Consider the following 16,845-nt stretch of genomic DNA (forward strand, 5'->3'; position numbering starts at 1 on the left):
ATCTTTGTTTAAGCTGTATCCAATTCTACCCTAAGCAGTTATTTTAATTCTGCCAAATTGATAATTCTCTGCCAAATTCATTATTTAAGGCTATTCAAGTCAACCTTCTCATTAACCCATGTCCATTTGGACATTATATTTGTGTAAAAGCTTGTTGAAGTCCTTATGGGACTGTTGTGATTGTAATTTATTAATATCAACCTTGATTCTTTAACATCAAAAGTGAAGTCCATTTCGAAAAAACTTTATATTAGTGTTTTCACACAATCAAGTCCTTACAGGACTGCTCATTCCAGTTCATTAGCACAAATTCTCTTTTTGACATCAAAAGAATTCCATTTCGAGACTTCATACTATGATTTAAAATGAATAAAAAAAATTGATTTTGATTTTGTTCAATTTTAAAAAATGAAAGCATAATTTGTCTTCGATAATTATATTATTATTATGTTAGGAAATGTGATAAAATGTCATTTGAAAAACTAAAATTGTATAAAAGACAAGAGAGAGAGTGAGAGATGCTGATACAAATCTTCAGGACAACTGACAAATTATTTGAACTTCACCCCATGTCTCAGTAGTAAGTACACTTGATAAATCAGTCGTGTACATAAAGAATAGAACTAGACTTAGCACTCTTCCCTGGGCGACTCCTCTTTTTAATTTTTCATGAGATGAATAAAGACTTCTAATCTGTAGATAATGCTTTCTGTCATGCAAGGAGTCTCCCAAATACTTAGAGGCTTCATCTACAGTTCCAATGCATCGTATTTCATATAGAAGGAGTTAGTGTACAGCTGTATCAAAAGGTGTACTAAGATCAAGCAAAACCAGACCATATTTACCTTCATCTATCATTTCCAATAGATACTGATAATAGAGCATACAGCAGTCTCTGTGGAATATCTTTGCCTATATGACGACTGACTATCCAGTAAAGCTTTAAAACAAGGTCTAGACCTTGCTTTAAACCTTCCCAGTTAAGTAACTGTTAAAATATTAATATAAATATATGATTCTCAGTTTTGTGTCTTTAATAATCTGTTTGGTTTTAAATTTACCGCCTGGCATCAGCGAAGGCTAAGAGTGTCGTTAAGGCTGAAAGAATATAAACAAACCCAAAATACATGGCGAATTGTAAAACTAGAACTGTAGTTGTTTGGACAATAAAATTCGATAAGATGTGTATTAAAACAAGGTAAAAATAATGTAAAAGGAATGTAGAAGAAGTCGAGTTAATGAAGAATATCACCCATAACCAAAAACCACTTAAAAGTAACCACGTGTTTTAAGGATTACAGAGCCCAGCAATTTAGACATGGATAAGAAATTCAACACAGTTCTCTGTGAGCCCAAGTTCTGATAATCAAATGCACTTTTCAAAATTAATTACACACAATGGCTCTTTCTCAGATGTAAAAGCCTTCACTCAGAAATATTTCTATTTGTTACTCTCAACTATATTTTAGTAAGGCATGGAAATTTTTCGTTTATATCAATTTCAGACATGGCATCGGATCAGATTTGAATTTTCTAATATTAGTCTTCTTCTGGATTGGACAATCTGCAACCATTATTTACACCATTAAATCTCCAAAGAATGATTCCCATCTCGTTACTTCAAATCACCAGGTTTGATATTTTCAAATTTCTCAGCAATTCAAGAATGTAATGACCTAATTTCTTGATTACAAACAAAGGGAGAGGAGTCTTTGTTGCTAAACCAAAAAGTTAAACTATCAATAGGTCAGTATAATTTATTTAAATTTACAAGTGAGATCTTCAGGAAAAAATTATTTAAAATTTCCCCTTTAGCAGATGAATGCACTTGTTCTTTACTATCTCATATTCTTCCCATGGAATCTCAATTCTAAAGAATAATACACAGTTACCCTAATACCATTTTAACAATAATTTAGGAAAAGACTCATTCTGTAGGCAAGGGTAAATAAATCAGAAAATGTAAACTTTTGTGAGGAAGAGGAATAACTATGCTGTTCTACTCAGCAGACAGGGAAGGTCTGTTAGGATCACTGCCGTGACCAACATGTGGCTGTTCCTTTAGGGCGGCAAATACTTGCCAACGTCGCCTGCAAACTGTACAGTGAATTTTCTCACACAACGATGAATGTACTGCTTTCTTGTACTAGATGTGACCCACTTCGATGGTAACAATTCAAGTTTTCTAATACAAGAAAAACTTTAAACAGGCAATGACTCAAACAACCTGTCCAGAGTGAACAATCGCAATAACCTGATTCCTGCCCTTCACAGCTCAATCTGAAACTTATCTTTAGCAATCTTTGAGTTGATGGGTATGTTTTAGGATCCCCAAATTTCCATATCTGGTAGGCAAGCAGCGAGTTGCAGTTGATGATGCTTTAAGTGAACCAAGACCTTTGTGTCAGGAGTTCCACAGGGTAAAAGAGACCCATTGTTATTTTTGTGTTTTTACAAGGTATTAGAATTGGCCTGTAAACAAGATTAAAATATTTTGATGATGCAACACTTGTAGGTGTAGTTAAGTTTCTAAAGAAATTATGTCTTGGCCTCAGTCGGGACATGGACTAGATTTCCTCCATGGTACTGTAGTCGGTAACAGCATGAGGCTGATAGTTTCTTACTAAAACGAAATTCTTTGATTTTAAAGATTTCGGGAGATTAAATCCCCTTCAGGTGGATGGGACTTTTGATTGTGTCATAAAGAAATAATGTTCTTTTGACTCAAATCTTACTTTTTGAGAAACGTCTAACGAAAACTTCAGCAAATGCCGCATTGTAATGTTAGGTATTGTACAATTTCATATATTTATAACAGTTAAAAATCATTCAAATTTATGTAATTTGTACTTTATTTACTGAATACTTCTCTGTTTTGATGTCTCAGCAAACAAGATTTATCCACAGAAACTGGTTTTAGGTTTCTGTTTCCTAATTATTAGCAGTTATGAAAGTTGAACCATCAATGGATTGTCTGGTTTGTCACTTTTTCATAAGTTTTTTTTAGAGATCTTTCACATTCACAATTGATCCTGATCCCCTTTTCATTCAGAGAGCAACCAGATTCAGTCTGAACAGTGCACCAATCTGAATAAATGTGCTTGTTTCGAATGTAGTTTCAGAGGTCATTTATTTTCATAACTTGCTGGACTGTGGAACAGTTCCCTTCTTACCTGTCGTCATTTCTTCTAAGACAAAAAATTATTTGTCCAAACTTCTCTTCTGTAGATTCCACCTTCACTGATTTTTGAACCTTATTTTGAAGGGAAAGTTATTTTGAAATGTACTGGTATCTCTCAGAAAGGCATAATGGAGACGAAATGGGTAGTTTCTTTATTCAATGATGAAAGTTAACTACAAACAAATACAATTTAAAGTTACAATTACAATCTTGAAATCACTCTTGGTAAACAGTTCAATTTATGTCTGTTTGGGAGCACGGAAGCAAGGGGAGATATAACTGCTCCTTCAGGTGGATGTTAACTACTGAATCTCGATCTTCTTCTGCTCTCCTGTCTCTCGAACCCCTGGTTCTTCTTGTTATCTGCAATCTCCACCTCCTTGCAGTTTCCTATTGGAAGATTTTATCTGTAAGGCCCCCCTCAAACAGTTGATTGGGAAGGACTTTGTGGGTGTTGTTCAAATCTCTCCTTAAGGATTTGATTGGAAATGATCTTAGGAGGGGTGTAAAAGACTCGTCCCTAGAATGTTTGATTGGAGGGTGGTGAAGCTACATCACTTTGTCCAGCCCCAGTTTCATGGAATTTCATGAAAACACCTCCTATTGAAGGTGGGGTTATAGAGATGGCTGGAATGTTAGCTTTTGATGAGTGCTGAATCATCACTGAGTAAGCTAAATCATGCAGGGCCACAGTTTCCAAATTTTATGATTGGTTTTATGGCCCTGGGCGCGATATACTCACTCACTGTTTTGAGTTCGTGGAAGATGGTTTATATCAGTCATCACTTACTTGATATTTCTAGCTTCAAGCGAAAACAACCCAGGCTTATCATTGTTTTTCTCTCTCTCTCTTCTCTCTTCTTTTTCTTTCTGTCTTTCTCTATTCTTATTCTTTCTCTCTCTCTCTTATACTTTCTCTCTCTCTTCTCTCTATTTAATTTTTCTTTAATCACTACATATCACTCAGTCACACTATCTCACACTGCCCTCAGTGTGATAAGAAAACTATATTTTAAATGGGTAAGTGTAAACTCACACATGAAACAAATTATTTATATGATTGCCCATAAAGTAAACATCCAAAAAAAAAAAAATACAAATGAATGACTCAATGTTAAAAATAAAGTCAAAATAATATATGTCAAAAATACATTATACAAAAGTTCAGTTAAAATATATATACAATGATTATCACATTGTAAAATGGTTAATTGCAACAGTGAATACATAATGAAATCAATAACATATAAAGAAATTAGTAATAAATCATGTCTATAAGAACATTATTCTTCTTCCTTGGCCTTTTATTTCTGTTATAATCTTCTCAATATTTGAAATCACTACACGTTTTATTAAAATTACAAACACCACAATCACAATCAATATTATGATCAAATTGAACAGAGTTAAAATTTGTGAAACCTTTTCTTTGTAATAGAAAAACTCATCTACCAATGGTAACTCATTTAGTTGTTTTAATTCTAATTGAGACAATTTAAACTCCTTGATATTCTTAGAATAGTTCATGTATGGGATATTTTTATGAAACTTAACTACTTCAGTAAAAACATGAAGGTTCATAATACAATTGGTTTGGGATAACTAACTTGCAAGACTTATCAAAAGCATGAACATTACTGAAATTAATTTCAGTACTTAGATTATGGCAGTTGATTATGGCTGTTACAGTATTTAGTGAAAACACAAAAATTGACTGTTCTATTAGGATGGAAACAAAACTGTGTTTGGATAAACCCGTACATAACTTGGCCTCTTGATTTTTATTTTCAACTATTTCTTGAACACAAGGATAGGCATTAATAGTTTCGTAAAGGTTATAAAGATTGCATATGTATTCCCTGTCTTTAAAATTATGCAATAAATGACATCATTAACCCATTATGCAATAAATAACATCATTAACCCATGTTCTTCTAATGCAAAATGGATGTTGTTGGCATTTGAAATGATTACATTTTCCTTTATCAACATGGGGAAAGGATGTATGGACATCAGTACATCTGCATCTTTTTGATTAAATGGTAACACTAAAACAATTTTATTCTTAACCACCTTGGTGGTTATTAAACCATAATAAGTCATAACATCACTTACCATAGGGGTATAATGCCCCTCTACCAAAAAAAATTAATTATATCTTCTAATTCTTTAGGAGTGATTAATGTTGAGTAACATTCCCTTATAAGCTAACAAAATGGCATTTAACATGTCTCTATGTTCTTGCAAGATAATTTACTATCCATTACAAAATTGTTCAGAAATTGTTGGTTTTCTATCATATTTAGTTCCTTTGGTGATATTTTTGTTTACTGTATTAATGAATACCTTTAGCTTTTCTATCTCTTTGGCATTTAAGTTTTGAGAAGTTATAACTTTATTTATCACTGTACCTCTTGTTGCTGCCCACTGTTCTAATTGAAACAATTCAGGCCTTTCTTTTTCTACATTAGATTCAGTTGCTACTCCAAACAGTTGATTAAGTGCTGTTCTCTATAAAAGGTAAGAGGATCTTTTGGATCTTGTATTTAGGATATTTTCCTATGTCATTATCTAATCTTTTCAACAATGGTAAGGCACTGTTATTATCACTTTCTCTGTATTATTACTTGAGTTCTTTTTGAACATCTTTCAAAGTCATTTCATTGATAAGCACTGAGGAAATATCAATACTTACAATTCCTAAATCTCGTATTAATTTCAACAGATCCCCTTTTCTCTAGTAGCGCACCCTTTCAGATGACCACTTCGGATGACACACATTTGAGTATTATATTATTAAGATGAGCCATTTGTTTGTATTGTAAGAATAAGCCTTATCAGATATTCTATATACATGAGGTATTTTAATTTTCATAAATACAGTTTACATATGACATTTTCAGTTCAACACTTTACATAAATTTATCGTTTTCTTAACTCATATCTTTTTTTATATGTTCTTCCTTATCTTCTTTCAATAGTTCTTTTATTTGTTTATTGAACCAAGCGTCTGTTTTTATTACCTTTACATGATTCCAATGAACAACCCTTTCTTTTAGATCATTCTCATTATGATCTTTAAGCTTATTTAATTTTAACACTTCTAATATTCTATAAGGACCATGAAATTTTGGAGAAACTTTTACATTAGGACCTTCTGGAATATGATTTTGAACATATACCTGAACAACTACTATAATGTCTGGTTTAGTCGTATTTTGTCATAGTACTTTGCTTGAATTTTTGATATTCTTAAAGTCTAGTCCTCGTCTGTTTGATCGTTTCATACGTACGTCTAGTTTTCCATGCAATATAGTCATCATAATTATAAGTCTGTCAGGGTGTGTGGCATCATCTAGTAAGGTATTAGGGAGTCTTTTTTGGTATCCATATAATAAGTAGTGTGGTGATTCTCCTATTGTTTCATTTACAGTATTGTTTATAGTAAACTGTACACCTTCCAAAGCTAAATCCCAGTCTTCTGTATTAGGTTTAACTAAAGTTTTCAGGATATCCTTTATTTTACGATTTGTTCTTTCTACTGCTCCATTTGAACTTGGTTTATATGCTGTTACTTGACATTTATTTATCTCGTTAAATTCACATAATTTTCTTAAAAGCTCACTGTTAAATTCAGCCACGTTATCAGGAGAACTTGCGGACATGAATGTCTCGTGATAATTCTAGATTTAAGAGCTTCTGCTACTGTAATTGCATCTCTATTTCTTACTGGTACAATCTCTACATATCTTGTTAGATAGTCTAAAAAGACTAGTATTTGTTTGTTCCCTCTAACAGTGGTAGGAAATGGACCAAAAAATCCATGGAATTCTGGTGGATATTTTTCAAGTGGAGCCTTTGGATTAACGTTACCCTTGTTTCTATTACAAACTTCACAATTTTGTACAAAGTTCTTGGCATCTTCACTACAATGTGGCCAAAAATAATTTCTGGTTATGATTCTACTTGTCTTTTTAATTCCAGGATGTCCTGCTAACTTATATGAGTGGGTTAGTTCTAAAACTTCTCTGATTAGTGTTTTTGGGATGTATAGACGAGAAAAACCATTCTTCTCTGTTGGTCTTTTATACAATAAACCATTGATTAAAACAAAATCAGGTTTTGAAGATTCATCTGTCATTAACTGTCCTATTATCTGTCTGATTTCTGTATCCTTTCCTTGTTGTATTTGTACTCTTTCTAAATCTAAGTCTACTACTTGACAGCTAAAACAAAAAGTATTAGTGGTAATGCATTTCTCTGTTTCTTCTTGGGATCTGGATAATGCATCTGCTAGTGTATTAAATTTCCCTGGGATATATCTGAATTCTGGAGCAAATTCTAACACACTAATGAACCATCTATTGAACTTCATGTTATTTGTAAAAGTTCTCTTCTTAAACAAATCACAAATGGGTTTGTGATCAGTAAGTACATTGACTTTCATGACCTAGAATTATGTGTCTAAATTTCTTTAATCCCCAGTATAATGCTAAACATTCTCTTTCTGTTGTGCTATAATTTCTTTCTGCTGCATTTAAGACTCTACTGGCATAATATACTGCCCTCATTCTGGTTTGTCTTTTGCAATCAATACAGCCCCTAGCCCTGTACTTGAGGCATCACAGGCTAAGTAAAAGTCTTTGGAGAAATCTGGATAACTAGTACAGGATTCCTTGTCATTTTACTTTCTTTAGCGTTTGGAAGGCTGTCTCTTGTTCTTTATTCCATTCATATTTGACATCCTTCTTTGTTAATTCTGTTAATGGTTTGGCTATTGTTGTATCGTAAAACCCTTAATGAAGGTCTATAGTAACCTACCATTCCTAGGAATCGTCTCAATGCTTTCAAATTTGTAGGAGCTGGATATTCAGCTATTGCCTTTATTTTGCCTGCTTGCATGCGCATTCCATCTTCACTAATTACATGACCTAAGTATTCCAAGGATTTCATTAAGAATTTACATTTCTTTAATTTGATTTTAGTCCTGCTGTTCTTAATCTTTCTAGGACTATTTCTAAAGTTTTGAGGTGACTTTCTAAATCTTTACTAAAAATTATAACATCATCTAAGTAAACTGCAACATTTTCTATATCTCCTAGTATTTGTAGCATTAATCTAACAAACGTTAAAGGAGCCGAAGTGGGTCCAAATGGCATGACTTCAAATTGTAAGTGTTCTTTATGTGTGCTGAAGGCTGTGTATGGTTTCGACTCTTCGTCGAAGAGTACTTGCCAGTATCCACTCAGTAAATCTAAAGATGAAAATACTTTTTGCACCTCCTAATTGAGCTAACATATCTTGAATTACTGGCATTGGCATTCTATCTGGGATGGTGTTGGAATTTAACTTTCTATAACCTATCACAAGTCTCCAATTTCCATCTTTCTTTGGAACAAGCAGAAATGGAGAGTTATATGGAGATTTGGAAGGAATGACGACCCCATCTTTCTTCATCTCTTCTATCAGGTTATCAACTATGGGTCTTTGGCTTATTGGTAATCTGTAATTAGGAATAAAGAATGGTTTTGTTCCATCATCTAACAAAATTTTATGTTTTAGGACATTTGTTCTGCCTAATTTATCTCCTTCTATAGCTAATTTATTACATCTCTGTATTTTTCTAATACCTGAATTAATTTATTCTTGTTTTCTGGAAAATCTGTTTTATTCACCTCTTTGCTTAATTCAGACCTTTGACCAGTTACAGAGAAAAATGCTTTTTCTTCCAGTGTTAGTAACGGATTGTTAATAGGTATTCCTTTGCAAAAGACAATGCCTGCATATAGTGTTAGTTTGTTATCTGAGTAGTTTTGGACATAAACTTCACAAGTATTACCCTTCATGTGGACTAAGGAATTATCCATTCTGACAAATTCTGGCAACTCTTCATTTAACAATAGAACGTCTTTAACTTCTATCTCTTCTTTTGCCCTTAAATGTATTTTTGTTAAACACTTTGGATGCAAAATTATTTGTCTATTTAGTATGAATTGTACTTTATTATCATCAGCAGTGCTTACGCAACATATTTCTTCATCTTCTATCTCTGCAAAGTAACAATGTTCTGCATCTTCACTAATTTCTTCAGTTACTGCTATTACATCATTTATATCTACTTTATTTATTTTGTTTAATAACAATACTTCATTTAGTAAATTCCTTTCATTATCACAACTTATTACTACATTGCTATAACTATCTGTATTTATCTCTGTATATTTATCAGTATAGGCGCCTTGTTTTTCGTCATATTCAGAACCTTGGTGATCACCATTATTTATTTCTGGGTCATTTCTTTCTTTGGAGGATATAATTTCTGGATGTGCACATCTTCTTGGGTTTCTAGTCTGTAATTGTGGGAATTCCTCTTTTCTATTCTTTTCCATTTTATTTTGATTGTTCTCTTGATGGTAATTTATTTTATGTATGTCTTTCTCACTTGTTGAAGTCATCTCAGACAAATTGATCAGATTTGGGTGAAACTTTTCTTCTTCAAGCGTAAAGCATACGCTCCTTTTATTATCTTGTTTCAGGTTAATTCTTCCTTCTCTGCAGTCCAGGATGATTCCACATCTCTTTATTAAATTAAATGAGAACAACACTTGTGCGGGAAAAAATCTGTCTTCTAGAACTATAAAACTTTCAACAGTTTTATGTGACGAAAGGTCTATTTCTAAGTTCACATTTCCTAAACTTTTAATTTGTTTACCCGCTACTCCTTTTATTATTTTGCTTTGACCCTGAATTAGCGTTTCTTTAACGCCTAAGTAATTTGTTAATGTATGTTTATCAGTTATGCTTACAGTACTACCTGAATCCATAAGCACAGTGCATACTTTGTTATTTATTGGAACTTTAATGATAGGTAAATCTTTTCTGATTGTTTCTTCTTCGCCCATGGAAAATACAACTTCTTTACTCTGCAAATAGGACAATGCGGATGAACCTTCACTTCCTCTTTTTGCTAATTCTTCTACTTTTAGATTATCTTCTTGAAGGGACTTTCTTGTGGTATTATGTGTAGGGATAATTTGTCATTGACTTGAAGACTTATTTGATGTTGAGCGATTACTACTTAAATTAACTATTTCTTTCTTTCCTTCGTGTGTTCTAAACCAGCAATTCTTTGTTAAATGTCCTATTTTCTTACAAACCGTGCAGATTCTAGGTTTTCTACACTCGTTTGTAAAATGATTTGTATACCCGCAGTTTTCACAGGCTGTTTTTGGTCTCGCTCCTTGAGCGGAATAGTTCACTTGGGTTGAATTATTTGTGTTTGAGTTTTGACCATATTTATAAGGTTTGGGAGGCCCACTCTTTGTTTGATTATATCTTCCTTTCTGATCTGGATTCCATTTTCTTTTAGTATTTTGGGCATATTTTCCTTGGAAGGTATTTGGTCTATTCCCTACTTGTCTGGAATTATCATAGAACTTATTATTCATTTTAAAAGTAGGATTATTATTTCTGCCTTTCCTTTCATTTTGTGCTTCTGTTGTTCCTACAAATTCCTTGGAGAAATTTATCTCTTTCTTTTGTATTTCTTCTTTCATTGTTTTCAATGTTTGAAGGCTGTTTTTCTTGGGACCAAGTTTTATTTTTCTGAAAGCCTTCTTTTCCCCTTCTCCAAGAGCATTATATATTGTTCCAAATGACAAGTAATTTAAAACATGTCTTAGCTCAACTAAGTTACTGGCACTATCTCCAAACTGAGTCTTATCTCCTGTGGTAATGCCTGTTTTCTTTAAGTCTTCTGTTATTTTCTCTATTGCATTCTCCACGCTTGCGTACAAATTAGCAATTGTTTTATATTGCGGGTTAAGGAATCTAGTTATGCTGTATAAACTGTCAGTCTTATTTATTGGTTCCCGGAGTGATAAACAAATTTTATTGAATTCTGCATAGTTATTAAGTTTGCTCAAACTTGTGGAATTCAGAGTTTTATGAGCGTCTCCATTTTCTGAGCTGACGAGCAGCAAGGCTTCATTTATTTTAGCTCTTTCATCTGTTATTCCCCCTGAAATTATGCGACTATCTGCGTCTGTAAGCCATTGGTTTACTGTACAGGATTCGAGTCGACTTTCGTCAGGATTTGAATCATCCACCTGTCCACTGAAGCATGTGGCTGTTGTTATTACCGCTGCTTGATTCATATTGCGATAATGTAAGGTGAGAGTATTATTAGTATTGTTACTATTATTATTACTGTTAGTAGTATTTGAATGATTAACACTATTTTGGTTCTGGTTAGTTGTGTTATTATTGTTAGTATTTCCTTGCACTACAGCTGAGTGGGAATTTAGTCTTGAAATTCAGCTACGTCTAAGTATCGACGGTCTTAAATCGTATTGTGAATGTCTAACCGTGCTCAGTAATTCGTCAAAGACCCTTTGCATGTTATATAAAAAATTAATCTGAGTACATTAATTATATCTATATAAAAAATGTTATACTGTACCAAAAAATAAAAGAAACTCAATTTATCACAGTAAAAAAAATTAACTTCTCAACTGAGTTCAAGTGTACAAATAAATTAAATCCTTCAAAGTATCATTCAATACACAAAAAAAACTTATGTAAAACTGGCCATCATATCATCAAAAACAAAAAAAATTTCATCACAATGAGTACTCATATTTATATATAACTTCTCAAATATTCATCACCAAACGAGTGAAGAAAAAAATAACTAATTCCCTATCTAAATTATTTACTAAACAAATAATTATCATAGAGAGAGTAATAATGGTAATTATGCAAAAAAAAAATTTATTCGCTAGAGAGAGTTTTCTTAATTTTCAATCTTATAAAAAGATGTTTAAAAAAAATCTTCACTTAGTCACCCATTTAAAGAGAAAGTACAGTAAATTTCATTTTTCAATAACTTACAGGTTGTTACTATTACGAAGTCGTCAAGCTGTTGTTTTTTTATGCCTCCGGAGTTTTGTTAAAAATTCTCTGCATTGTTTTTCGGTCACACCCATAATGATAGTTTATTAAACACTCTGCTTGTTATGGTTGTTGGGATTTGGCTCAATTGGTTGTCGTTAACTGTTCTTCTAAGTGTTATGCTTCTTCGTGATGCACCAATACTGTTTTTGTTCACTATCGTTCGAAGCTATATTGCAGGATTTTATTTCTTCATATAAGTTTTGCTCGCCGTCGTAAAATCTAAGTTCGTTTTGTAGATTTTCGTTTCACTGTAACTTAAGTAATTGCACTGATAATTTCGTTAATGTTCGTTTGTTTCGTCTTGCCTTCTGGATCCGTTAAACGCTGCCACCAATTTATGTTATGTCGTCCTTTTAAAAATATTTTTATTTTTCTTACTCACCTTTAAACTTTTAAGTACCTGTAGATTCCACCTTCACTGCTTTCTTGAACCTGTTATTGTTGAAGGGAAATTATTTTAGAGTTCTGGCATCTCTCAGAAAGGCTTAATAGAGACGAGATCTGTAGTTTCCTTATTTTAATGACGAAAGCTAACTACAAACTTAAGTACAATTTAAAGTTGCAGCTAGGCAAACGAAATCACTCTTACTAAACAGTTCAATTCAGTCTGTTTGGGGAGCACAAAAGCAAGGGGAGATATAACTCTCCCTGGTGGATGTTAAATCGAATCTCGTCTGCTCTGCTGCTCTCCTGTCTCTCGAACCCCTGGGTTTCTTGTTATCTGCAATCTCCACCTCCCCTCCAGTTTCCTATTGGAAGGATTTATTTGCAAGACCTCCCCTCAGACAGTTGATTGGGAAGGACTTTGGTGGGTGTTGTTCAAATCTCTCCTTAGAGGACTTGATTGGAAATGATCTTAGGAGTGGGTGTAAAAGACCCGTCCCTAGAATGTTTGATTGGAGGGTGTTGAAGTACATCACTTTGTCCAGCCCCCAATTTCCTGGAGTTTCCATGAAAATGCCTCTTGAAGGCGAGGTTATAGAGATGGCTGGCGTTAGCTTTTTTAAGCGGTGCTGAATCATCACTAAGTAAGCTAAATTTGAGGCCACAGTTTCCAAATTTTATGATCGGTTTTATGGCCCTGGGCGCGATATACTCTCTCACTGTTTTGAGTTCGTGGAAGATGGTTTGTATCAGTCATCACTTAGCTTCTCAAGCGAAAACAACCCATGCGTTATCATTGTTCTCTTTCTCTCATTCTGGATCCTCTCTCTCTCTCTCTCTCTCCAATCAATGTTATCTCTTTTCTCTCTGATTTTTCTCACCTGCGAAACTTCGCCGATTCTCCCTACCTAATCTGTCCAACAAGAGCTTCAAAATTTCATTCTCGATGCAATGCATCACTACCCTAATGCTATTATCCTTGCACTTTAATACATTTTTACCTGTTTATTAATTTGTATTTTTTTTTTTTTTTTAATAAATGAGATCTCTTCTTTCTGTATTTCCCTTTACTTTCTTGCTTCCTAATCATCACCATATTCTTTGGAAGCTTGAATTTCAAGTCAGTGGCCCCTGGTGGATTGTTCCATATGAACAGGGTTCAGTCTTCTGAATAATAATACACAATAATTTAATAATAATAATAATAATAATAATAATAATAATAATAATAATAATAATTTACCTTCTGCACCAGCAAACACACAAAAAAAAAACAAGCAAAATTTTGGTCAGTTCAAGTGACCTACCAACGCTACTATCTGCAGTGGGTGTAAAAGACCCGTCCCTAGAATGTTTGATTGGAGGGTGTTGAAGTACATCACTTTTTCCAGCCCCCAATTTCCTGGAGTTTCCATGAAAACGCCTCTTGAAGGCGAGGTTATAGAGATGGCTGGCGTTAGCTTTTTGGCGGTGCTGAATCATCACTAAGTAAGCTAAATCATGAGGCCACAGTTTCCAAATTTTATGATCGGTTTTATGGCCCTGGGCGCGATATACTCGCTCACTGTTTTGAGTTCGTGGAAGATGGTTTGTATCAGTCATCACTTAGCTTCTTGGCAGCGAAACAACCCAGGCGTTATCATTGTTCTCTCTCTCTATTCTCTACGTCTCTCTCTCTCTCTCTCTCTTCTTCTCTTCTCCTCTCCTAATCTGTCCCAACAAGAGCTTCAAAAGTTCAAGCGAAGATGCAATGCATCACTACCCTAATGCTATTATCCTTGCACTTTAATACATTTTTACCTGTTTATTAATTTGTATTTTTTTTTTTCTTTTTAATAAATGAGATCTCTTCTTTCTGTATTTCCCTTTACTTTCTCTTGCTTCCTAATCATCACCATATTCTTTGGAAGCTTGAATTTCAAGTCAGTGGCCCCGGTGGGTTTGTTCCATATGAACAGGGTTCGTCTTCTGAATAATAATAATAATAATAATAATAATAATAATAATAATAATAATAATAGTAATAATAATAATAATAATAATAATTCACCTTCTGCACCAGCAAACACACAAAAAAAAAACAAGCAAAATTTGGTCAGTTCAAGTGACCTACCAACGCTACTATCTGCAGTGGGTGTAAAAGACCCGTCCCTAGAATGTTTGATTGGAGGGTGTTGAAGTACATCACTTTTTCCAGCCCCCAATTTCCTGGAGTTTCCATGAAAACGCCTCGTGAAGGCGAGGTTATAGAGATGGCTGGCGTTAGCTTTTTGGCGGTGCTGAATCATCACTAAATAAGCTAAATCATGAGGCCACAGTTTCCAAATTTTATGATCGGTTTTATGGCCCTGGGCGCGATATACTCGCTCACTGTTTTGAGTTCGTGGAAGATGGTTTGTATCAGTCATCACTTCTTAGCTTCTCAAGCGAAAACAACCCAGGCGTTATCATTGTTCTCTCTCTCTCTCTCTCTCTCTCTCTCTCTTCTCTCTCTCTCTCTCTCTCTCTCTATTTTCTATTCTCCCTACCTAATCTGTCCAACAAGAGCTTCAAAAGTTCAAGCGAAGATGCAATGCATCACTACCCTAATGCTATTATCCTTGCACTTTAATACATTTTTACCTGTTTATTAATTAGTATTTTTTTTTCTTTTTAATAAATGAGATCTCTTCTTTCTGTATTTCCCTTTACTTTCTCTTGCTTCCTAATCATCACCATATTCTTTGGAAGCTTGAATTTCAAGTCAGTGGCCCTGGTGGGTTTGTTCCATCTGAACAGGGTCTGTCTTCTGAATAATAATAATAATAATAATAATAATAATTCACCTTCCGCACCAGCAAACACACAAAAAAAACAAGCAAAAATTTGGTCAGTTCAAGTGACCTACCAACGCTACTATCTGCAGCCTCCATTCATTCATAAGTAGTAGCTCGGTAATCTTTTTATTTGAAGGAATATTTGGTATTTAGAAAATGGCTTAATTTTTAAATTTTTTCCCAAAAGCAAGAACTGAATGCTGAAAATTCTGTGTTAACAGAAGAGATAAACTCTAGACACGTTAATAAAGATTCTTTATTTTTAAATTGCAAAATACACCTTAATCTACGGATGATCGGAGCGCCAAGACACGGCGAAAGGTCACAAAACCTGTCAGATCAACTTTGTTGAAAGCTTTTTGGAATCTTACTAATGCAATTAATTACAGTGTTTAAATTAAATCTCTAATTCTAGCTAAAAGCAAATTAATTAAGAGTGATATATTTTTCAGAGATATTGGAAATATACAATTTACTTGAATAACTGTAGTGTAGATTAATATTGATATCAATTTGTAGTGACGTGTTGGTGCCCAGGTCACTCTGGCATCACCCATTTTGGAGGGTGACAAATAGCAGTCGAGATGCGTACAAGTTAGCTAGAACTGAGGTTAGACTGTCAAGTACCAAGGCATCTACTTGATGCCACTGGGGAACCAAGCATTACCTTTGGGAACCACGCATTGCTGTTGCTCCTGCATCATATGGGAAAGGGTTTCTGCGCTTCCGTATTGTCGGGGGAGCTACAGGAAAGTCTCATAACAGATGCCTGTTGCTTGGAATACATGCGACACAAGTTTCAAGAAGAAAGCGACGTGGATCAGCACATGTGGATCATCTTCGAAAACGCCCACAGGGGCTCAAGACATGTAGGTGATAATCACAAATGTACCTCGTCCTGCGGCTCAAAGTTAATTATCAAGTGAAAGAATTGGGGTGGTGCAATAGGTAAAGTTTTACTGAAAACAAGTTGAGATAATACTGCATGTATAGATATTAGCTACATGAAAGAATTAGGAAAGAGACCACAAATGAGAAAAAAGTGACATACTCGGAAATATTACACTACTGAAATGAATTTGTATATTATTCTCGTCACATTTTCCATTTATTTATTTAGTAGACACCAAGCGTATCGACACACTCCTTTGAAAGTTGCCATCGCTTACGGCGTCATCAGCTCCAGTTACGATCAACTGTATGCAAATGGAGTTCGATGGTCATCAGAAACTGACTGCATTCGTAAATGTCGTTATTGCTGCGTTTTAAAATAAAAATTGCCATGTCAGGTTATTTTCTGGAATTGGTAACTAGTTAATCGAGGGCTTCTTTAAGATAAAGTATTTGCGCGTGTAAATTTACATTTACCGGCGACGATGGAAGAAACTCCGTTCTTGTTTTTCCCTTTCTTTTAATTGACAACGGCAACCAGGCGGTGCGATTAATTACAGACGTAGATAACGTGCAGAAATACATGACGAAGTGAATTCTTCTTGTAAATATATTTAT

The sequence above is a fragment of the Macrobrachium rosenbergii genome, chromosome 25 (assembly GCF_040412425.1).
Source record: "Macrobrachium rosenbergii isolate ZJJX-2024 chromosome 25, ASM4041242v1, whole genome shotgun sequence".
NCBI lineage: Eukaryota > Metazoa > Arthropoda > Malacostraca > Decapoda > Palaemonidae > Macrobrachium > Macrobrachium rosenbergii.